Below are 24998 nucleotides of genomic sequence, written 5' to 3'. Positions count from 1 at the left end.
AATATTATGAGTCTTTGTCACATCTTAGTAAAAATTATTTTACAAAATTAGTTTATGAAATCTCAGAAATCACTTATTCAGCGGCCTATTGATGCTTGAATCTCTGATGAATCTGGCTTCTGTTTGGACACCCTGGTTACTGGAGCATAGAACCTCATGATTCATCCTATTACCTTAATGGACAGCTTATATTGAGCAAAAATCTACCCTTTTCTGATTCTTATGCAGTGGCTCTGGCGTATATGAGTGTCCAGAAAGGATTATCCCCTCTGATAAGAAGGCTTGCCTTTCATGTCCACCTGTCACCCAGCTCTCAGTCATAGCTCCAACAAGCTGTAGCATGCACAGTAGCCCCACCCTAGGAAAATGAGGTAAGCTAATCCAGGTTGAGGGTCACTGATGGACCTCAGACCCATTGGCGAGTTAGGCGGATGTCTGACCCAAGCCAGTGAAGACTTCTCTCAGCAGAATGGGGGAAGGAGCACAATTTGGTCCAACTGTCATGAAGGCAGCTGAAGCAGGCACTGTGGAGGGCTTAGAGCTTGGTCAGATATCAAAGATGTCAAAGCTATCCACTGCCTCCTGGGCTATCACCGGTATATCACCGTTATTCTGGAAGAGAGGGAGGCTGATGACTTTGCACAGCTCTGTCTCACTTTAAATCCAATTCAGACACAAGTCAAGATGTTCTTATGTTGTTGATCCTCTTTGAAAGCCCAAGGACGAATAACAATAACCCACTGCTTCTAGTTTTCCTTTATGGATGCAAATACAGTTAATTTAATCCTTTCCCAGTGACAATCCTACCTGTAGTTGAAAACAGCAATCATCCTCTCTACTTTGCCAAAGTCTTCTCCAGGCTAAATATTCATAATTCCTTTGATTCATGCTATGGTTTTATGCCCTATCATCAACCTCATTGCCCTTCTCTGGACATATAACATGTGAATATCACTCTTTTAAATGATCCTGAGAACTGAATGTAATATTCCAGATATGACCTAACCAATGCAGAGGAAACTAGGATGCTTTCTTCCCTTTCATATTCTACCCTTCTATTAATTCAGGTTAGAATCTTATTTCCTTTTTTTGAAAGGGGGGCCACAGATACATCCTCACCCTATTGACTCACACTGAGCTTATGTTTAATTAAATTCCCTAGGTCTTTCTCGCATGAATTTCTGTCCAGGTATATAATTCACCTTTTCATTTGTATTTGATTTTTTTTCACTCCTAAATGAAAGGACTTTTATTCCTATTACATTTTATCCTGTTAGAGTCAGTCCATCATATCAGCCTGTCAAAATCTTCTTGGATCCTAATTCTCTTTTCTATTGTTCTAGATATTTCCTGTCTTCATTTAAGTCACTGATAAAATGTTAAAAAGAACAGAGGTTAAGAACAAAGTCCTGTAGCATGTCATTGGAACCCTCCTTCTTGGTTGATATCAATCCTTTAATTCATGCTTTTGAGCCTGGTTCAACCAATTACAAATCTATCTTATTATAGTGTCATCCAGCCTACATTTCTCCATTTTACCCATAAGATTATTATATGTGCTTGAGCAAATACCTTGGTAAAATATATTTTGTCTGTATTTTTCTCTTGATCATTTCAAGAATGGAAAGGAGAAATAATAATCTTGCGTATCTTATTGTTAGTGAATCCCTGATAGATAATAGCAATCCCTGCTTCTCTTCCGAACTTCTTAACCAAGCTAACAATATAACTCACTCTCAAATATTTTTCCTCTTGAATGGAAGTCAAATTTATTGGTCTGTATTTTATAGAATCTACTTTATTTTCTTTTTTCCCCAATATCATTTGGTCAGCCGTTGAGGGAATAGGAGTTCTTTGAAAACAGTATGAACGGTGCCAGAAATTGAGACTGTTCTCACTTAGGTAGATCTAAGAAGGGATTTCAAAATGACAAATCCATCAAAAGCAAAGGTATGGGCATGTAGGAGAGTTGTGTAAGGAAAGGGAGGTATGGCTTAAAAAAAGAGCTGGGAAACATAGTTATTCCAGTTGTTCTTTGAAACATCATTGGTCCTAGACTTCCTTCATGATTTATGGTAGGGTCAATAATGATTCACAGAAAAACTCACCAAAATGATCTCATCAAGAGGTCTTTACAAATTAAGCAAAACACAATACTTGACAATAAGGGATAGAGACAGGAACTGGGCCTTTGATTTCATTGGTGTAGAAAAAAATCTACCAATCAAAAGCAGTACCTTCTCTGTAACTTCTCATTCTAGAGAATTGCCCAGAGTGTTGTGTGGGTAAGTGACTTACCCAAGGTCTCAGAGCCAGTATATATTATATGTGAGACTTGAATCCAAACAAGTTGCCTACATATATGATTAGAGTTCAGGAGTCTCCTAATCTGTGATTTTCCTACATCAACAGTTTTCACATTGTGACAGTCTATCAAAACTTGGGACTTGTCACTTAACCCCAATTGCCCTGCATTCCCCCCTCCAACAAACAAAACAAGACAAAAAACAAACAAACAAACAAAAACCTTGGGAGTCCCTAAGGCCCTTTCAGGGGGTCTGTTAATTTCCATAAAAATACTGACATTTCAATTTTTGATGTGGGAAATATCAATAAATATAACCAACCTAATCAAAAACTGTTTGGGGGACTTCAATGATTTTCAAAAGGGAAAAGGGGTACTAAAACTAAAAAAATTAGAAAAGTCTTGCCTTATACTAATGAAATTACAGGTTAATTTCCTATTCCTATAATTAGTATATAAGGAATAAATGAAGGAATGGGAGATGTTTGGTTTGAAGAAAAGAAGCCTGTTTCGGGTAGTATTGAGACATTATAGTTATATTCAAATATTGGAATTTTAGAATTGGAGTTGGAATTAGAAATTTGGAATTGGAATTTTGGAGATCGGAATTTCATCATAGCTGCATTGATTTTGTTCATTTTAGGCAGGAGAGGGATTAGACTTGTTCTGAGTGTTTCCATAGGTCAGAACCATGAACAATGTGTAGAAATCTCAAAGAGACCTCAAAGAGAGGTTTCAAGTGAAGGAAAATCTTTTAATGAAACTATTCCAAGATGGAATGAGTTAACTTCAGAGGTAATATGCTACCCCCTCTCCCTTTCACTGGAGTAAAGTCTAATTGTTAACTATTTGTTGGGTATGATATAGAAGAAAATTTTCAAATATGCTTTTATATTAAACCTGTCAATCCTTCTTAGATGACCTTGGCACTTATGTCTAGAAATGGGCTTTCTGGACTCAATGGCATGAAGAGTTTGGTGATTTTTTTTCACATGATTCTAATTGTTTTGAAGTATGTTTGGACCAATTCAGAGCTCTACCAATAGTATATTATGCTTGTCTTCCCACAACCTTTCTAACATTGAATATTTCTGTGTTTTATTTACAAAATTATTGCCTGTTAAGGTAAAATCTCAGAACTGCTTGGATTTACATTTTTCATATTATTATTGATTTCGAACAATATATCATCTCTTCTTTTAAAATATGCTTATTTCATTTAAACTTCTCATTAATGAATGTTTCTTTGTCTTTATACATTTGTGTTACCTCACCATATATCTTGGATATCAGACACTTGTCAGGGATATTTGATGAAAATATTTTTCCTTCTCATCCTAACTACATTGATTTTGTCCATTCAAAAGCTTTAAAAATGTTTTTAATTTTATGTAGTCAAAATTGTCCTAACTTTTTTCTCATAAGCCATTTATAGCAGTTTGATGGGGATAATTATATTACATTTGCAAAGCTAAATCGGGCTTCTTTCTTTCAGTAAAGGGCAGAAAGTTGCTTAATGTTAAGATGACATTCTCTTTTTTTTTGTTCTACAGCAAAGAGAGAAGCTGGTCATCATAAACATGAGTTGAAATGAAGGATTTATTCTTGTGTCCTAAAAATTCAGTCTAGAAAAAAGTCATTTGAATGTTTTAGGAAAAAACAGTTTGGGTGCCTGAATTCTCTGGATTATTTATTTTGCCTAACTCAGTAATGCCATATCATTCCAATTACCTGATTGTGTTAATGTAGGGTAACCTGACATTCACCTCCCCTTAGTATATGGACATTGAAAGTTGTTATAGCCATAACATTTGACACCCCCCTCCCCTCCCCCACCCCCCACACAAACATCTTTAGTCAACCCCATGGTGAGTCTATCTAAACCTAGCTTAGGCTGAGCCCAGGACATCAGACATGCAATTTCCTCAAGCCCTTACCAGGTTTTTAAGAACTAGTGAAGCTTGTATTTGGTGGGTAATTCCTTTGAAATATTAGGGGAACAGGGGCGGCCAGGTAGCACAGTGAGTAAGAGCACCGGCTCCAGTGTGGAGAAGACCTGGAGATCGAATCCCTGGCTCAGACATTTAGCATCCACCCAGAAACACCTGGCCGTGTAACCTTGAGCAAGTTGCTTAACCCCAATTGCTTAGGGGCAGCCAGGTGGCTCGGTGAGTAAGAGCGCCGGCTCCAGTGTTGGGATGACCTGGATCAAATCCAGGCTCAGATACTCAGCACCACACCCAGAAATAACTGGCCGTTTAACCTTGAGCAAGTTACTTAACCCTGATTGCTTTAAAAAAAAAAAGAAATATTAGGGGAACATCTGTGCAATTCATTGTGAGACCTTGAGATAGGACTTTTGTCCTATATAGTAAATTATGTCCTATATAGTATAGTATAGAAATGGTAAAGATAATAATATTTCACATGGTATAATCCAATCTAAGGAGCATTTATTAAACATTTGTATTATGCACTATTCTGGATGATAGAGATGCAAGCATAATAAGGTAACTAGTCAATGAACCCAGGACTTATGAATATGCACAGAGTGATTGACTAATGCAATATCCACATGGATTTTGGAGCATGTGCAGATGCTCACTGGTTTAGTTTTACTCATTACATTGTGAACAGTCTTTTAGAATGGTTATGGAGACAGAATTGGGGTATAGTCAAAAGCTACTAACCAGATGAACAATGATGATTTATATTCTTTTTTTTCTTAGTGGTGTTGGAGAAAGAGAGGCTAATAGACCTCTGGATGGAGAGAGATATGCCAGAGCCTCCCCACCAAAGGCCCATATATGGCCCTTTATCAAGTGGACAAGATTTTGTTAAATGCCTACTACCTGCCAGGCATAGAGCTAAGAACAGGAATGTTCTCGTTCTAAGAACAGGAATGGGGCCCTGGGTTCTTTGATTCTTTATGTTTGTTCTTTCTTGTTTTATGTAAAGGAGATTGGAAAGATCTATAAGCATGTGAGTTTTGAAAGGTCAGGAAAGCAAGCCAACAAGAAGTCTGGGAGCTTGGCATCCTTGCTAGGATTGGGCAGAAGTCAAATGGTGATGAGCACAGTCCTGTGTGAACTGTTTGGTACAGTCTTTTAGAAGCAGGCATATGGATTCATCTATTCATTGACTGTGTTTTATTTGGAAATATACTTGTTTAGAAGAATGAATGAAGTCTGAACCCACTCTCTCCAGGGTCTGAGGTAGAATAGATATGAGTGGGGCCCTGGGTGTTGGGAAACCGGGATGGTTTGTAACTTCTCTTCTTCCTTTATATTTGTTATAAATACCTCTTTGTAAAAGCTCACTGATATAGTTAGCTAAATGAAATTAGGCTCCAATCACTGGTTAACTATGGGGGGGAGCTCACAAAATAGGTGCTTGAACTAAAAGCATTAAAGAAGAGAATTACCCCAACCTTGACTGGGAGATGTAGCCAGTCTCCCTCTGGGAGAGTGAGTGCAGAGTTTTACTAGATGAATACAAAATGAAAAATAGTCCCTATTCTAAAGGAGCTTATATTCCATTGAAAAAGCACACAAAATACCTATTGTAAGTTTTTTTTTTTAATTTTCTTTTCTTGCATCTCAGTGCAAAGAGATAGAATAAAACATGTGGCTGCTGAAACATTTACTCACTCCAGCTAGTCCAGGTTAGTGATTTATTTCATCCTTTTGAGTGACTATCATGTTAATTAAGCAACTGCATGTCAAATCATAATTTGTCTATACAGATTGTATTTACATGTTTTAACATGGAAACAAAAGAAGAATCAGAAGGATAGTAATTGACCAAATTGATCTGACAAATCTGGAAATACAGGGGGTTGCAAGTTTAACACAGGACTAAAAATAATAGCAAAGAGGCTCAGTAATTCATGGGAGAAAACATCTAAGTCAACAAGCATTTATTTAACACTTATAATTGATTAGACACTCTGATTAGTGGTGAAAACACAAAGGAGGGCAAAGTCACCATGCCCTCAAAATGCTTATATTTTAATGGAGGAGACAATATGTAAACAATTAGTTGTATACAGGGTAGATTGATGGCACTCTGAGAGGTGAAGACATTGGTAACTGAGATGTCTGCAAAGGATGTGGTGTAGGTGGGATCCGAGCTGTCTTAAAAAAAGCCAGAGCAACTAAAGTCAAGGTGTTGGGAATTACTAGTGCAATGATACAGAGGTAAGAGACAGAATGGAAAGTTTGAAGAACAGTAAGTAGGTGGGTGTTGTTGGAATGTAGAACGCTTGGATGAGGGCAAAATGTTGAAAGACTGGAAAGGTTGAAAAAAGACAACGTGTTCTTATGAGTTATAAATGCCATAAAAGGGTTAGGTTTGATCCTGGAGGCAAGAGGGAGCCGCAAGGTCTCACTGAGCAGGGGTGTGACTTCGTTAGACCCATGGTTTAGAAAAATCACAGCTAAATCAAGGAGAAATGGAGAGTCAACAATAAAACTCATGTCCTCATTTGACTCCATACAAACCCACAAAGTGACGATAATAGAGACGGTGAATTAGAGCTGCTAATTCAAGGGAGCATATTCAACCTCATGCAGGGACATGAAGGCTCCAGCTCCTACCAACTTGCTACAACGATTACATTTTCAGCATGAACATTTACACATCGGGAATTTGCGAACGATACAAATCAGAGCTTGCATTCTTGTTTTGTTGGTTGTCTAGACTTAAAAAAGTGATTCAACTGAAAGCAGGTTCTGCTTTTCAGAGGGACAGGTGCTCAGTTTTTAACAGCTCATAGTTATCACTGGGTCTATGGATTCTATCCAAGACTGGAACATAACTGTAATGAGTTATCATATGCAGAGGTAACCTGGTAGGTGTTCTTATGGGAAGAGTAGCATGGTGTAGTCCTTAAGGCCAGAAAAGACCTTGGCTTCACATTCTGCCTCTGGCTTACTCTGGCTGTGTGACCACAGAGGAACATCATGATAACTTTTAAAGAGTGATTGAAGGATTAGAAAGCACTAATAAATCCTATCTCATTTATCCTCACAACAATTCTGGGAAGATTTTGCCTCCAATTTTTTCAATTCTTTAACATTTTTACTTCAGTTTTTGAGTTCCAAACTCTATTTCTCCCTCACTTTATCCTCTCTCCCCTCTCTGAGACAGTTGCCTCCATATTTACAGATGAGAAAACTGAGGAAGACAGATTTTAAGTAACTTGTCTAGGGTCACAGAGCTAGAAAATGTCTGAAGCTGGATTTGAATTCAGATCTCCCTGACTCTAGGTCTAGACCTCTAGCCACTGTTGCTTCTAGTCTAGTTGCTTCTACCATGTTTGCCCGATAATAAGACACTGTCTTATTATTTTTTTGGACAGAAAAACACCAGAGAGCTTATTTTCAGGGGAGGGCTTATTTTAATGAACATTGACAGCAATTTTAATAAACAGGTAAATGTGAACAAAAAAATGTACCTTTATTCAATAATGAATTCAATAAAGAACAGGATGACACACTCACTGTTGCAGCTCTGATTGGATGCAGCTCAGAGCGCAGAGTGCGTTTCACGGGGTGGGAGGGACGGTGCATACAGAGGGTACCGTAATGTAGCGTGTAGTGCAGGGGATCACCTTCACTACAGTAGCAATCTCAATAGGGCTTATTTTGGGGAGAGGGCTTATTTTAGAGGAATCTTACACAGTAAGGGGAGGGCTTATTTTTGGGATAGGTCTTATTATCGGGGAAACACGGTAGTCACCTAATGTCTCAGGGCTCTCTACAACAAAGACTAGTTTCTAAGGAGAGAAGGTGAAGGCCTACATCAGTAGAGGTCATTTTCTAACCTGGGACCTTCATATACTAACAAAATCTTAGGCATTAATCACTATCCCTATTTTATGCTCTTGTAAGAAATTCAGTAACCTGAGAGGAAAAGAATGGTGAAGAGGATCTGAGTGAGGATCAGAGGTAGAAATAGAAGCAATACAGATTTCCTTGATTAGAGGGATTAAATGAGGACACTGGTAATGGGGTCACAGACATGGCTTAGAATCATTACGCTGTAGAAATGGAGAACATCGAGTATTTGGGCATATGCTAATGAGCACCCTCTGACTGAAGCCAGGCAGCAATTAATTTTTAACTTGCCCTAATGATGTTTTTATCCTCCAAAGTATAGAAAAGGTAAGAACTTAGATTCTTTTCTGCCCTTCCCCCCCAAAAAAGAACTAGTTGCTGAAGTAGAAACCAAAGGTATCTCTGGAGACAAGTAAGCACCCACACAGAATTTGTGATGGAGGAGAAGAAAATCATGCATAGAATGCATATGAACCACGGAGATCAGCTTCCAAAGGACTCAGAAAAAAGGTGGGTATGTACCCAGGGGCCTGGATATTGAAGGAGAGTTGGATCTAGGAAACAAGGAAAGCTCTCAGGAATGGTGTTAGGAAAGCACACACACCAAGTATTCCAATGAGGAGCACAAAAGCATAGTAGTAGTACTTCAAGAATCACAGCATCTCTGAACTAGGAAAGGCCACTGATGGGTAGTTGAACAAGAGTCTCCTTGACAACAAACATGAAAAGTATTTCTCTTGCCTTTGCTCCTAGCCCTCCAATGAACAGGAATACCCTGCCTCTCAAAGCAGCCCACTCTTCTTAAGGTGAGCTTCAATTGCTAGGAGGAGGGGGTTTTTCTTTCCTTGCATACATCACATGAAAATTATCCTTTTTGAAACTTCTACCTGTTCCTCTAAGCCCTTGCCTCTAGGACGAGGCAGGATAATTTTAATCCCTTTTCATAACTCTTTGATCATACTTGTGATTTTTGTGCCTGATTTCAGAAAGCTTGCAACATCTCTACTGGGTTCGACAGGGTTGTCAACCAGCTTACATGGAGTCACAACTATATAACCATAAGTAAGCCCTGAGGTTTGAATGAGGGTCATAAGGCTTTTCTTCAAGAGTCTGTAGGAAGGGGAACAAAGGGGGCCAGATTTATGTATCTAACAATTTGGGCCCAGAAACAGAAGAAAGTGTTAAGTCAGAAACCAGAGGATCTGGGTCAGCGTGTGCAACAAAGGAGAATTCAGACAACAGGAGAAAGAAACTGGAATAAAGAAATGAAAATATGGGCAAGTTGCTTAGAACCAAATTTATAATGTCAAGTCAAGTTTTGTACCTGGCATTTTGTCATTTCTGGGTCTTATCCATAAAACATGCCCATGCCCAACATGGCCTTTGAGAGCCATGTTCCAAATACTGGGACATAATTCCTGCAATATCCTCACTTTTAGAGTAATACAGGTTTACATATCCCAAAGAAGCATCAAATATTTTTGTTTCTACCTCCATCTGTTTTGTTGACCGACCTCTTTCTATCCATTGACACAACCACAACCCTAGTTGACGTTCTCCTAACTTCAATCCTGGATGCTTGCAATAGCTTTCTCTTGGGTCTTCCTCCCTCAGTTCTCTACCTCTCCCTTCACATTGCTATCAAAGTGATTTTCCTAAAGTTCAGGTCTCACCATGTTATTCCTCTATTAAGTAAAAACAAGTGATTCCCTCTGACCTCCTGGAAAAGGGATGGGGAACCTGTGGCCTTGAAGCCACATACAGCTTTCTAGGTCCTTGGGCCTGGCTTTTTGACTGAGTCCCAGTTTTATAGAACAGATTCTTTTATTAAAGGGATTTGTTCTGTGAAGTTTGAATTCAGTCAAAGAACTGCATGTGAAAACCTAGAGAGCCATATGTGCCCTTGAGGTCACAGGTTCCCCACCCCTGTCCTAGAACAAATGCCATTCTCTCTTTAAAAGCTTGTATACGGTCTGACCTCCAGAAACTTTTCTATTCTCTCCTTTGCATGTACCATGATGCAGCCAGACTAGGTATCTTATAATTTCTCATTATTCTCCCCTCTCTCCTTGTCTTTGAATTGAGTATCTCCCTGTTTAGAATGTACTACCTCCACACTTCTGTCTCTTAGGATCCATAGTTTTCTTTCAATACTTGGCTCAGGCACCATATTTCCATATGAAACCTTTCTCTCTAGACACTTAAGCCCAACCAGTGTCCCAACCCCTAAGTTATCTGGTGTCTCTTTTGCATGCACCTATATATGTCCTGGTTTATCCCCTGACTAGACTGTAAGTTCCTTGAGGTCAAGGACCTTTATACATATGTATTTGTATCTTCAATGCCTGACACATGACAGGCATTTATTAAATGCCTATTGATGGAAATGCCTGTTTTCCTACCAATACCAATAGGCCTGTTTAAAACCCAAAACCCTGGGGTGTCAGATTAATAACTTTAAATGACAGAAGAATTGATTGTGTCTACAGTAGATGCACCCAGGCTTTCCTGGTTATGAAGGAACCATTCATCTTAATTGCTTCCATTGGTTTTAACTGTTTTGCATTTTAATTCTTTGCTTCAGCCCCCTTTGAGCTTCTATTCACCCTGACCCACTTCCCCAACCTTCTCTTACTCATCCCTCTTCTTGGTAGAGTTTGGACAACACCATTTTCTTTCTCAACTTGATTGTACTAGTTTTTGAGAAAAGATTCCCCTCCTTAATGCTGCAGGGCCTTTTACGAATATCCTGTCATCAATCTCTCCTCCCATCAGAAAACAATACATGTGAAATGTCACACCATAGTCCCTCTCCTTAAAGCATTTTGTTGTCCTTGATTGGGCCTTGGCTGTTACCTCCCTGAGATACTCCATGACCCAGTTCAAACTTCACATCCCAAAATCCCTCGAGAGCTAACTCAAGATTTTCCTTCTCATTAAAATAGCTATAAAATAACTCCTCTGGGTAATGTTGAGGGCAGACTTAGAATGCTTAAAAGTAATGACTTCTAAGAGTTCAATGACTGAGAAAATAATATCCATAATCATACAACGTTGGAAGAATCTCTAAATCTGAACTCTCATTTATACCAGGTTTCTCCAAGAGAGAAACAGCACTTCATCTTCTCCCGGTTGGGTTTTCTCACATAGACTCATTGGACCCAATTACTTTGAAGGTCCCTTCTAGTTCAGACTTATGAATAAAAGTTTGTCTTAGAGGACTTCAGGCTACCATAATCTTAGAGTGGTTAAAGTTAGGAAGCTCTGCAGAGGGAAGATTAACATCTCCATCATTGAGGTGGTTTGTCAAACCCCCCTGGGACTCTGAACCGAGGAGCCTGCAAACTCCTACCTATATTGCATGTTCACAGGCTCTGAAATTTTTCAGCCATGAACTGAGCTGCCCTTGGCAGTTTTGAAGAGCTCAGAACTTTGTAGCCAATGGATACAAATAAGTCTGGGCTTTTTGCAAAGATACCAATGGGGGTAAAGACCATGGGCAATACCTCAAATGACACAAGTCATGAGCAAATTACTATATAGTAGCAGTTACATACTAACTCTGTTTTTAAAAAAATCTCATTTCAACAAGGAAAGCTCAAAATGTGAATAGACAGAAGAAGACATCAATGATTAAAACATTTATGAATCTAGAATTTCCAGGGTACATGCTTAGAAGAAAAGAGTGCTTCCACAGAGAATAAAAGCAGAACTTCAGATAAGGTAGGATTTATCTACAATGTCTATTAGAATTCCTGGTAGAGATAAAAAAAAGAATGTTATAAATGAAATAAGAAATCTAGAGGAAAAAATTGCAAGGAAACTAAATAGCTTAGTATGAGATGTACCAAATCATAACCAAGTAAGAGACTCTCTTTAGATTAGAATTGACCAGAGAGAATTAAATGACTCCATGAGTCAATAAAAATCATTACAGCAAAATCTAAAGCAAAAAAATAAAATAAAATATAAAGATATCTCCTATCAAAAGCTATTCACCAAGGAAGCAGGTCATGGAGAGGTAACTAAGAATTATCCAACTACCAGTCATCTGTGACAACAAGTTCAGATACCTTTTCATGAAATAAAAAAAGAAACAAAACTGTTGTCCATATCTATTAGAACCAGAGAGCAAAGTAAAAATAGAAATAATTCACTGTTAACTTGCTAAAAGAAATCCTAAAACAAAAACTTTCACAAGTTCATAGTCGAAATTCTATCATACCTGGAGCTATATTATACAGATACAGGCATGAATAAAATATTCCCTTCCTTCAAGAAGTTATATTTTATAGAGTAAGACAATGAAGCATCAGAGTAGCAATTTAGTGGACTAAGTCCTTAAATGTTTAACTCTATTTAATTTCAAGTTTATCTTAAAAGAAAGGAAAAGTAAAGACTCCACCCTGTGGACTTCTTCTGGTTAACCTTAGTGTTACACAATCTTAGCATTACTTTCTTGCATCTTTCCCTTTCTTTTTTTTGAGAAGGGTAAGGGTTTATGCACAGAATTTTGCTCTGAGTGCAATATTAATTTCAAAACCTATCAATGATTGATGGTTGGGAATATCTTTCATGTCCCACAAGCCCTTTTTATCACCCACATAGGAGAGCATAATCTGTCATCACTGATAGCTTCTGGTAACCTTTGTGCTATCCAAAGAAAGTCTAGTGGTTCAAAACCCTTAGTTTCTGGCACCTGGCTGTGTGGAAATAGGAGTTACTTCTGTTCCTTACATTTTTTTGTCCCCATTGTATTTTAATCAACCATTTCATTAAGAATGGAAAGAAGCATATGTCAGATTTAATGATAGACCTTACCCAATACCAACAAAAACTTATGTTCACCTGTGTCCTTTGCAAGACTCTAAAAAAAATCTCTAGATTGAAATTGTATTTTTTTTTCATTGTAATGGCAGGTAGAAATATTCTTGGTTGAACAATTTCTTCCCCAAAGTCACAGAATCAGAGTATCAGAGTTACAAAGGATCTTGGAGATTGTAACCTCTAACCCTGCCATCTCATAGATGTGGAGGGTAGCTTATAGAGAGAGGAATTTACCTTATACTGCAAATCAGCTGGATATGGGATTGAGACCCATAGTTTAAAAAGTGCCGAAGGGGTCACGAGTGGAAAAAATTTAAGAAGTCCTGCTGTAAATCACTGGCAATGGAAGTCTAGAATCCAATTCTGCTGACCCCATATCCAGGACTCTTCTATAGTAGGAACTCAAAATGGTGACATTCACTATGATAAACTGCTTGTTAATAAATGCTCTGGCTGTAGCAAAAAATTAGGAGTGTGAAAATGTCACCGTGGACTAATTTATGAAAATAAAATTTTCCATTGATGAGGTCCTGAGGAAAATCAAGATAATAACTCACCAGGAAAAAGGAGCTTCTGATGGGTAGTAGGTGTCTCTGGGATGACAACTCTGTCATGCATGGATTAAGATACTGAAATCATAGATCAGGTATCCAGACGAAATGCCATTGGACTATAAATCAGTCACGGATAGTCATCAATGTACTATATGTGGCAAAATGAAGAGCTCTTTAAAAGAAAAAGTCTACTTATAAAATCACCAGCTTTGAAAGTTTTAAGGAAAATCAATCCAAAGAACTCTTAAGGAAGCTGTGATTAGTTTTCAATAAAATTTCCTATTCTATTGAATAGACATATTGTTTAATGATACATTAATATTTATTTTAAAAAACAAAAACATACATACTGTCCAAAGCACATGACTTTTCAAAGTATTCATGTTTAAAAAGAGTAAGTATAGATGTCCTAGAAGCTTTAATTCTATGAGGGATGGAGAGATCAAAGAAGGATTAAATAGATATAAGGACCATGAATCAAAGGACAGAAGTCTATAATAGACATAAAAGGAAGAGAATTAAGAAAAAAAATGTTCTTGTAGAAAAAAGAAAAGAAAAAATATTAAAGAATTTGAAGAGGATACTGAGAGGAAAAAGGAAAAAATATGATAACTACCTAAAAGGAAGAAAAAAAGAGTTAATTAGAGCTACAAAACTAGGTAAAAAGGCAAGAAATGGTAAGGGAAGAATTTGAGAGGCAGGGCAAGAGACCCAAGGGGAGTAAGGCTGTCCAAAATTGAAAGAAAAAATAACTGAAAAAACAAACAACTGTCTTTATAGAGGAAGAGGAAAAACAAACAAAAAAACAAAAACACATACACAACTCAATTCAGAAAAAGATGGAGACAAATGGAAGGAAACATAAACTTAACAGTAAATAAAACACTAGGCTTGGAGTCAGACCTGAGTTCAAATCCTTCCTCTGACACTAGCTGTGTGACTCTGGGCAAGTCACTTAACCCTATTTCTCATCTATAAAATAAACTGGACAAGGAAATGGCAAAAGAAGGGGTCAAATGAGAAGAAAATGGTAATGTTCCTTAAAAGAAGCACACAGAAAAGGAAACACATACAAAGAATTAAAATGAGGGGCTGAAATACTCTACAGTATCTTAGGTGATTTGAAATCCTGCTATCAGATAAAGCAGGAACAAAAAATCATAATATATAAACAAGAGAAATCCTTCATGCTAAAAGAACCACATATGGCAAATCAATATACATATTAAAACTATGTTGTCTGAATACTGTAGCACCTAATTTTATAGGAGAAAAATTAACCGAATTATAAGGAGCAACAGACAATGAAACAGTAATATTCAGAGAAAGTAATATTTGCATTTCCATTTTGACAAAATTAATAGAAAGATCAATAAAACATAAAATGTTGAGTTGAACAAATTACTAGAGGAATTAGATCTTCAAGACTTATGATGTGTTCTAAATGGGACTGCTAAAGCTTTTATATATTGCTCTGCATCACACAGTTTTTTTTTTTAATAATCATCTATTTGGGTCTTCTAAGTGACTTTTCTCTTTTATTTTGTTTTTATCTTTTATATATTTCCTTTGTACTTAACTGTTTGTTGGTTGCTTCCTCCATTAGTCTGTGAGCTCTTTGAGGGCAGCTTCTATTAGTATCCCTAGCACTTAGGACAGTGTCTGGCACCTAGAAGGTACTTAATAGGTATTTGTTGACCAACTACAATGTGATTGCCAACTTACCCAGCCTTGACTTGAAAATATCTACAGAACTCTGCACTTACCAAGGTAGTTTTTTTCTATTTGTAATAATTCAAACAAAATAACTAAAATATCAATACTTATTGACCCAGAGATTCCAAGAATAAGTTTATGTGCCCTAGCATTGATAAGAGAAAGTTTCTTTATTTGCTAACATATTTGTAGTTGCATTTTTTATAGTAGCAGAGAAATGGAAACAAAGCTCATGCCCTTTGATTGAGGGATGACTAAACAAATATAAATGTAATGGGATATTACTGTATTGTAAGAAATGATCAATAAAATGAATATAGAGAAATATGGGAATATTTACATGATCATGTGCAGAGTGAAACAGAATGAAGAAAATTATATGCTGAAATTACTATAACAAATAGAAAGAAAGCCCATTGCTTATGAATGAAAAGAACAACCACAAAACAATCAAAAGCCAATGCTGCAAAATTACAAAGAAAAAGTATGTCCCCAAAGAAGAAATTAGAGAAACTGCTCTCATCCTACTCATTTGCAGAGGGGGAAAGTCCACTCAGGTGGTACATTGTGTGTGTGTGCAAAATGAAAAGATTAAAGAAGGGGGAAATCAACAAACAACACACAAAAAATCACATATATGTGCATAATTTTTTATGTGTTGATTTGTCTTGTTGATTTCCCGCTTCTTCTTTGATCTTTTCATTTTTTTAAAAGAAAGTTATAATATGTGATGGCTGTCTGGAAGAGAGAAGAAAGATGCTGGGAGAAATCCTTTTGATATAAAAGACAAAAAGATGTCAATAAAGTCTTATCTTTAAAAAAAGGGAAAAGCTTTTGCTTAGAAGGTGGCTCATGAACTAGGCCCTCAATAAAGCTTTAGATTTCAAGTGTTGGATATGAGGCAAGAAAGAGTGACAAGCTGTCAGTCAATGGTATGGAGGTAAAATAGAGAATGACATCTTCTGGGAATAACCAATAGTCCACTCTGGATGGAAAATAAAGTGTGTGGTGGGGAGTCAAAGATCCAATAATATATTTTTTAATTCCTATTTCCCAGCATAATGTGCCCCTATCAGTTTAATGAACAAGCCTCAAAAGAGTGTTTGGAGTTTAATTTAAAAAGCAGTTTAATTATTAAGCAGGGGAATATGTACAAAAGAAATTGTGTTTCTGAGGATTCTTGAACAAGAGTGTTTTATGGTCAGACTTGTGCTTCAATAAGATTTTGGCAGTTGTGTGGATGATAAATGGGAAAGTGGAGAGAATGAAGCCAGGAACTCAAAAGGAGACTGATGTAGTGATCCAAGCAAGAAGCAACAAGGCAGAAAGTGGAAATGCTAAGGAAGACTGTGCTCTTAACTATGAGAGTGATGGGAATCCAGATTACAAACTCAATTCTTGACTACTGTCAAGGGACCCCAAGAGGTGTTCGGAGACAAAAATGAATCAGCTTCTATCTTTAAGACACTTGCTATGTTATGAGTTAATGATTCTACACAATGCTCAAAAACCAGTGATTGTGGATTAAGAACAAGTGACAGAGCCAATAGCACCCCACTTTGGTACTACTAGAGGACAGTTAGGTAGTACCACTGAATACCCTCCAGAATGAGAAGCTGAGTTATTTTTTTGCCTGATGAAATTCAGTCCCCTGACATAGTAGAGGGAAACCCCAGATCTCACACTTCTGTATATACCTACTCATCCCTGAATATTCTAGAATGTTTCAAACTCTTCACCCTGGCCTCCTAGATTCTAAGACAATGGGGAGAAGAGATGGCATAGAGGGAGAGAAAGATGACTTTGATTCATTCCTTTCCCCTCAAAAAAAAAAAAAAAGAAACTTCTTGGAAGCAGTGAAGTATAATAGAAAACTAGAGGGCCCAGGCTAAGAATATAGATGCTCCTCATTGGGTTGACTTCAGGAGAATAAAGTTTACAGGCATAGTCATTCTCAAAGATCATTCACTAAATTACAGAAGGGTTGAAATCTTCATGATTAGAGTCAGAACATCTGCCAGTGAAATTAATGATCCTTGAAGTATTTGAAGAGATGAGTGCTTGAATGGAGATTTAAGATGATCTCTTCATATCAGAGTGAACTTTACCCATTTGAGATTCACAATTTTAGAGTTAGGACCTGGAAGATCCCTTAGTCCAGGGGTTAATAATCTTGCGTTGAGGAACTTAACTATTTTAATATAATTGTTTTTCTTAACTACTTTAATGTAATTGTTTTCTTTTCAAATCCTATTTTTTTTTTTGCATTTATAACCATTATTCTGATAAGGGTCTATAAGCTTCAAAAGGCTGCCAGGGAGGATTATGACACAAAAATTGTTCATCATCAATCTGACCCAACTGTGATTTAATAGATGAAAAAAAAAATCAGTATTCAATCAAAGAAGTGAGATGCGTAAGGTCATAGAGCTAGTAAGTAGCAGAACTCAAAGCCATGTCTTCTACCCCTAAGGTCAATACAGTCCAATACAAATAAGTAATTATTAAGGGCACTGTGTGTAGGGTGAGGGTTATGGGGTAGACAATGAAAAATTGGATAAATTGAATGTCTTTAATACTCTGGTTACAACGTCTCTGATCTGACTTAAGTATCTGTCACTCTCCCTTGTGATGGGACACCCCAGCCAAACTGATCTACTAAATGTTCCATTGTACACAAAGTTCCTCTCCTATCTCCCTGCCTATGTTCTCCCTTCTCATTTTGGAATCTCTAGTTCCCTTCAAAGCTCAGCTTAAGTACTACTTCCTATAAGGAATGGAAGAAGGAAGGAAACAAACCTTTATTAAGCTCTTATGTGTCAAGTACCATGCTAAATATTGTATAAATATTATCTCCTTCTGTCCTCACAACAATCTTTTTTCAGATGTGTGCCTTAACCCATTTTACAATTGAGGAAACCAAGTCAGACAGAGTTTAATGGATGTGCTCAAGGTCCCACAGCTAGATTGAGGCCAGATTTGAACTCATCCTCCTGACTCAAGGTCCCACTCTCTATCCACTGTGTTACTCCATTTCCTCTGAGGCGTTTCCTGATGGTTCCAAATTCTTAGTGCATTCCTTATTGTATAATTACTTGTATTTGTATGTTTTATATTTCCTTATTTGCATGAATGTTTTCCCCATAATATAATATAAACTCCTTGAGGGCAGGGATGGTTCTGTTTTCTGCTTTGTACTTTGAGCACTTACCACACTCCTTGATATACCATAGGAACTTAAGAAAGATTTATTTAATTAAACTGAATTGCATTGATTATGTGAGTTGGGACTAACCAAAATCACAAAAAGCAGGTGTGAGGGGGCACAGAAGATAAAATGACTGGGAATGGTCCCATTTTTATCTATCCATGTGTCTGTGTCCCAATGTTTACTAGTTTTGTAACCCTGCATAAAATTTTATGTGACTTAGGTAACTAACTTAACCCCTATATGATTTGGATAACTCCATAGTTCTTATGTAAATAAGTAATTATTAGGTAAGTGAATTGTGACCTCCATCAGTTAAGAGAATGCCCATACTGTGAGCTCCTTACCCTGCTAATACCGTGTTTCCCCGATAATAAGACACTGTCTTATTAATTTTTTTGGACAGAAAAACACCAGAGGGCTTATTTTCAGGGGAGGGCTTATTTTAATGAACATTGACAGCAATTTTAATAAACAGGTAAATGTGAACAAAAAAATGTGCCTTTATTCAATAAGCAAATCACTGGGGAAGAACAGGATGACGCGCTCACTGCTGCAGCTCTGATTGGATGCAGCTTGGAGTGCGGCGTGCGTTTCACGGGGGGGGGGACGGTGCATACAGAGGGTACCATAATGTAGTGTGTAGCGCGGGGGATCACCTTCACTACAGTAGCAATCTCAATAGGGCTTATTTTCGGGGGAGGGCTTATTTTAGAGGAATCTTACACAGTAAGGGGAGGGCTTATTTTCAGGATAGGTCTTATTATCGGGGAAACACGGTATTAGTGATCCTTTGAGTATTTGCACTAAAATGTAAATTAGTATTCATACTAATGCTACTACTAGTAACAACTGAATTTTGTGAGATTATAGCATGCATTCATAACAATGAGTAGAAAAGCTGCTGAATATTTCAAACTATCCCATTTGTTAACTTCATGTACTGTTATGACTAGGCTTATAATATGGCTTCTATGATAATTTGTGTCCCTGAGCCAGAGAATGAAAAGAACTCTAGAATACATGTTGTAGAAACTGAGGCAGAGTAGGCGGTTCACACCCTAGGGATATGGAGAAGGCGGTAGGGTGGGTACAATGTAGGTAGTAACCGAGTGACAGGTACCTGGTGGCCCAAAGCAGAGGCTGGCATTCTTCTACCATAGCCAGAGAAATCAATCAGTTTGGAGGGGAGGCTCCTTGAACAGTCTGTGTGCACTGGGAGGGATCAATAAGGTTTGTGAATCTTCCCAGAATCAAGTTGGGGAAATTCCCACAAGGCTGGTTTCTTGGAATCTACCTCTTTTCCCTCAACCTATCTGCCTCCATCTCAGCATCATCCTCTAGTATCCAATTCTAAGCCTATCATCTCCTCTATGATGCTATAGATAACTCTTCCAGACCTTACTGATGATTCTCTCTCTCTCTTTTTAAAGCAATTGGGGTTAAGTAACTTGCTCAAGGTTACATGGCCAGTTTTGTGTGTGTGTGTGTGTGTGTGTGTGTGTGTGTGTGGGTGTGGGTGTGGGTGTTAAGTATCTGAGGCCATAAGCAATCCCTGGTTCTCCCGACTCCTGAGCCGGTGCTCTTACTCACTGTGCCACCTAGCCTCCCCAATGATTCTCTTTCTTGAACCTCTATGGCAAAGATGAGGAGGATAGGGTCATAGAGCTACTGGGAAGGGACCTAATAGCCCATCTGCTATAACCTCCTCATTTAACAGACTTGGAAAATGATGCACAAAGAGTTTATCCCAAGATCACACAGGTAAGCAATTGGCAACGCCAACTTGAACTTGTCATTTCTGTCTAGAAGTAGCACTTTCTCTGCTGTACCATAATAAAACCTACAGCTCTGCAGGAACTTCATTTACAACATTCCCAAGAGGTGACTGGGAGCTATGATTATACTTTAGTCCAGCTCTAATTGATAGGAAGAATTCCTTCCTATTGAGCTGTGGTCAGCCTTTCATGGGAAAACAGGATCAGGGAAACTTAAGTGACTTGTCCGTTCACTAACGCAAAGTTAGTGAATGTCTCAGGTATATTTCAGCTGTGGTCTTCCTGATTCCAAGTTCACTCACCCCTTTTCTATTGTGCTCTGCTGACCTGGGTTGAATCTCATTTTAGCTAAGGGCCAAGTCACTCACTTCATCTCCTTTCATCCTATTATCTATCCATAAAAATAGGGGTGGGAACATTTAGAGTATTTTTTTTACTTTATCAAATGCTTTATTAACTGCTAGTTTCATTTCCACAAGACTTTGAGTCACAAATATTCTCCCTATTTTTCCCCTACCCACCACCCCAAAATAGCAATCCCAATGGATATCCCCTGCTCCAAACTGCTCTCTCCCTTATCTTCCTCCATACTCCCTCCAACTTTCCAGTAGGGCACGGTGAATCTCTATGACCCTGTGCTTGTATATCTTATTTTGAAGTTACATGTTAGAGTATTTATCTTGCAGGATTGTTTGTGTAACTCCTGACCTCAAACCCATTGGAATGGGAGTTTTTCTTCATTGCGGGAGATGAAGGCACTGCCTGAAGGGCACAGTTGGTGAGAGGCAAGAAGAGAGCTTCAGTTCTCAGTCAATCCTTCTTTGTTTTGTTTTGTTTAAACAGGAGTTCTTCCAGAGTCTTCTTAGAGAAAAGCATTGAGTCAGCTTCTAGCTTGAGAGATACAGGGGAAGAGTCCAATCCCACTTCAGGTTGCTGAGGGAAAGATTCTGGGAAGACACAAGGGGAGAAGGCAGTATCTCTCACATCCCCATTCCCAGCTAGCTACTCTATAGAGACTTCTAGGAGTTTTCCCTTGTAATGGGAATGTGAATTTTTAAGATCTTCCCTGTCCCTAGGCTTAAGTGCACCTGGAGCCTGTGATAAGAGGCTTGTTTTTCAAGAGATACTTTGTGATTGGGCAGTGGGTCAAGAAGGTTGTTACATTCTCTGAGCCAGGAGAAGGCTATATAAGCCCTGATGTGAGGTTTTGCTTTGGGGCTCACTTTGAGATGTGTTGTGTGATTTGACCAGAGGAGACTCTGGGCAGCCATTGTTGAGAGCCGCCCCTTTCCGCTGCCCCCGACTTTGAAAAACCCAGATGTTGATGCTTCCCTCTCTGGAAACTGCAATTTGGTATGGGTATAATGGTTGGACAGGTTGGAGGCCTGTCTGTTGAAATGTTCTTGTAACTTATGCTTGTAACCTCTGTATATTCTGAAGTTTGGAGTGCTGACCTTTTCCTCCTGAACTAGGTAAATGATGTATGTTTGATTGATTAAAGTAAGCTTGTTACCCATTTTTAGTTGCTTTCCTTTAGCAAAGCAGATCTAAGAACCTGTGTTGGCAGCCACCCTGGGGATGCTGGGGTGCTTGCTGCTATACCCCTCAGGTGAGATCCAAAACTTACTCATTCTTTCTCCCTCTCCGCCCCTTATTCCGCACTTCCAACACTCTCTGTCTGTCTGTCTGTCTGTCTCTCTCTCTCTCTGTCTGTGTCTGTTGGGCTGAATTATTTTACTCTCACCAGAATTTGTGACCAGGATTACATTTATCATGAGTATCAAATGAGATAATGTGTTAGATTCTTTGCAAATCTTAAAGTGCTATGAAAGATCTTTCTTCCTCCTTCTTTGCTTCCCTTCCTCCATCTATCCCTTCATGTCACCTGTGATTTCATTGAACTTCCTGTGAGGGATTTCCATCTATGAATGAAAACCTAAGCTGAACTAAAATGTTTGGGACACTATGTCTATTTCTATATCATTATATCTATGCACATGCATACAAATATGGATATATTTCTGTGTATGCATATCATTTAAATTATAATACATGTTTTGTATAATATATTAACATCGAACAACACGGTGAAATAAACAATGCAATCACCATTTTACAGATGAGGAGATTGAGATTCTGAGAGAGGAAGTGAATTTTCCATTATCAGAGAGATAAATAAATGTTAGAATCCAAGTCGGAGTCTAGGTCTTCCTAACTCTTCTTCACCAGACTGTCTCCCCAGGACATATGAATATGACGTTTTTTATCTTTTCAGAAAGCTTTCTGCACAACCACTGTGAAATATGATAGATGGTGTGTGTATCATCACTACTCACATTTTTACAGAGGAGCCATTGGGGATCCATAGAGTGGACATGATTTGTCCAGCATCAAACAGGCAGGAAGGGGCAAAGAGAAGAAGCAAACCCGCATCTTTCGATTGTAAATCCAGTGCCCTTACCATCACACCATGTTGCTTTATCAAGGGAAATGGAAGGAACAAAGGGAGGGAAAAGAGGGAAGGAAGGAAGGAAGGAAGGAAGGAAGGAAGGAAGGAAGGAAGGAAGGAAGGAAGGAAGGAAGGAAGGAAGGAAGGAAGGAAGGAAGGAAGGAAGGAAGGAAGGGAAAAGAACAGGAGAAAAAGAAAGGGGAGGGAAAGACAGAGAGGGAGGAAGGCAAAGGAAGGAAACAAACAAGGAAGGGAAAGATAAGGAATGGAGGGAGGGAAGGAAAGAAAGAAAAGGAGAAAGCATGTGTTTTCTGTGTGCGAGGCACGATGCCAAGGGCTTTATGCATATAATTTCATTGAGCTTCACAACAGCCCTGGAAAGTAGGTACTGTAATCATCCCCATTTTTTAGTTTAGGAAAACGAGGCAGATAGAGGTAAATCAACTTTTCCAGGGTCATACAAATAGTCGGTATCTAAGGCCAAATTGAGACTTGGATGTTTCCAACTCCAGTCCCAGCACTCTATGCACTCTGCCTCTCAAAAGGAAAAGCAATAATATATAGCTGCCTCTATGAAGACAAACATGATGGGTTAATAGACAAGGATAGGGAAGGTCACCAACAAGTTTCAGAACCGAATATTAGTAAAAGATTTGTGGACAACAAGAGATTCCATATATTTTGGCATTATAAAAACTGGGTTTAACTAGGGCAACCTTACTCAAGTTCAGGGGTGAGAAATACCACCAGCTGCACAGCGCCATGTCTTTTCTTTGTTTTCTATCTATATCTGTTTGAGCCTATCAAATTTAGATGAATCCAAAAAGTCAGTACATTCTGCCCTTTACACATTAGTTAGAAATGTTGGGGCACTATCAGGGTGGAAAGTTGTGTATGCAATAAAACGGAAGTGGTTTTGTGGTCCCCACCACTACTGCCACCATTTATAAAGAGATGCTTGTTAGTGGAAGGGATGATATCTTCAAATGACTGATTTAAAAACATAAAAGTATTAATAAAATAAGTGCTTAAAAGCCCCTGATTTTAGGAAGTATTATTCCCCAAGAAAGTGGTTAAGTATTTTATGTGGTGAACTAAAATGATATGAGAAAAACAAGATCAGTGAAGTAAGAGTAGTTCTAAAAGGATCTACAAAACCTGATTGGAATTAAGACAATTTCAAACAGTGGTTCTAATCTCTCATGAGTCAGAAGACATGGAGATATACCCAGTACAATTATGAGATCATAGCATGTCTATTTTAGAAGCAACTTTGGGCATCATATATTCTAGACCTCCCCCATCCTCAGCCAGTACTCCTGAAGAAGTCAGGATTCTTTCCATTCCTTAATCTAAGATGGAGAGTCTATCCTGAGATTTTTAAAAAAATTTCTCAAAATTAGCTTTCCTTTGGTCAGGCAGCCAATGAGTTCAGTTGATTCTGCTCCATTGAGTTCTATAAATGCCTGTCCTTTTACACAGTCAAAGACTGCCCTCAACCCTGACCATTACTAATGCCAATGAGTACAAGGTCAAAGAGCAGGTTGGGTCAGAATGTAGATACTTCAACATTCCTACTCCTAGAAAAAACAAGTTGAATCAAATCTATGCCCTTCTACCCTCAAGTTTCATATCCTTTTCAAATCCTCCTAAGTCAGTTTTCCCCAATCACAAAAAAACCCCAAAAATACAACAGCAAAAAACTTGAAGTTCTGCATGCAGAAACTTTTTTTTTTCTTGAATGGAGTAATAATTATAAAACTTGGTAGACTGCATTGATGTTATTAATGAGGTTATTCTCTACAATGCTCTTGCTTCCATGATCACCTTGTAAAATTAAATTGAATTTCACTCCTTTTCTTTATTCAGTGATATTGCAGAAGTTCTATTTAGTTCCAATTATTTTTTTCCAGAGAGATGATCTGTTTAACTTTCTCTGTTATTCCCTTTATAATTACAAACATCTTTTTCTTTTTTGTCACATATATTTTCTGAAAGCTTGGTTTAAAAAAAATGGCCTGCCTTATCTGCATTGCATCAAAGGAGGTTGGTAAAGAAATTACTGGGACTGGAAAAGAGATTTTCCAGAGATCTGAGGACAGAAGCAGTTCTACCTTCTTGGGCATTAGCTAGTGAATGGGATAGATCCTAAACAATATGATCCAACACTCTATGTATCCTAGGGACAGGGCATTTATGCCATGTACTAGGGTGGGAGTGGGGAACCTGCAGCCTAAAGGCTACATGTGACCCTCTAGGTCCTCAAGTGCAGCCCTTTGATTGAATCCAAACTTCATAGAAGAAATCCTCTTAATGAAATG

Source organism: Petaurus breviceps, unplaced genomic scaffold, assembly GCF_028583685.1.
Source record: "Petaurus breviceps papuanus isolate PSGF00001 unplaced genomic scaffold, PetGlider_PUasm1.0 188, whole genome shotgun sequence".
NCBI classification, from domain to species: domain Eukaryota; kingdom Metazoa; phylum Chordata; class Mammalia; order Diprotodontia; family Petauridae; genus Petaurus; species Petaurus breviceps.
Note: the sequence above shows the minus strand (reverse complement) of the source record.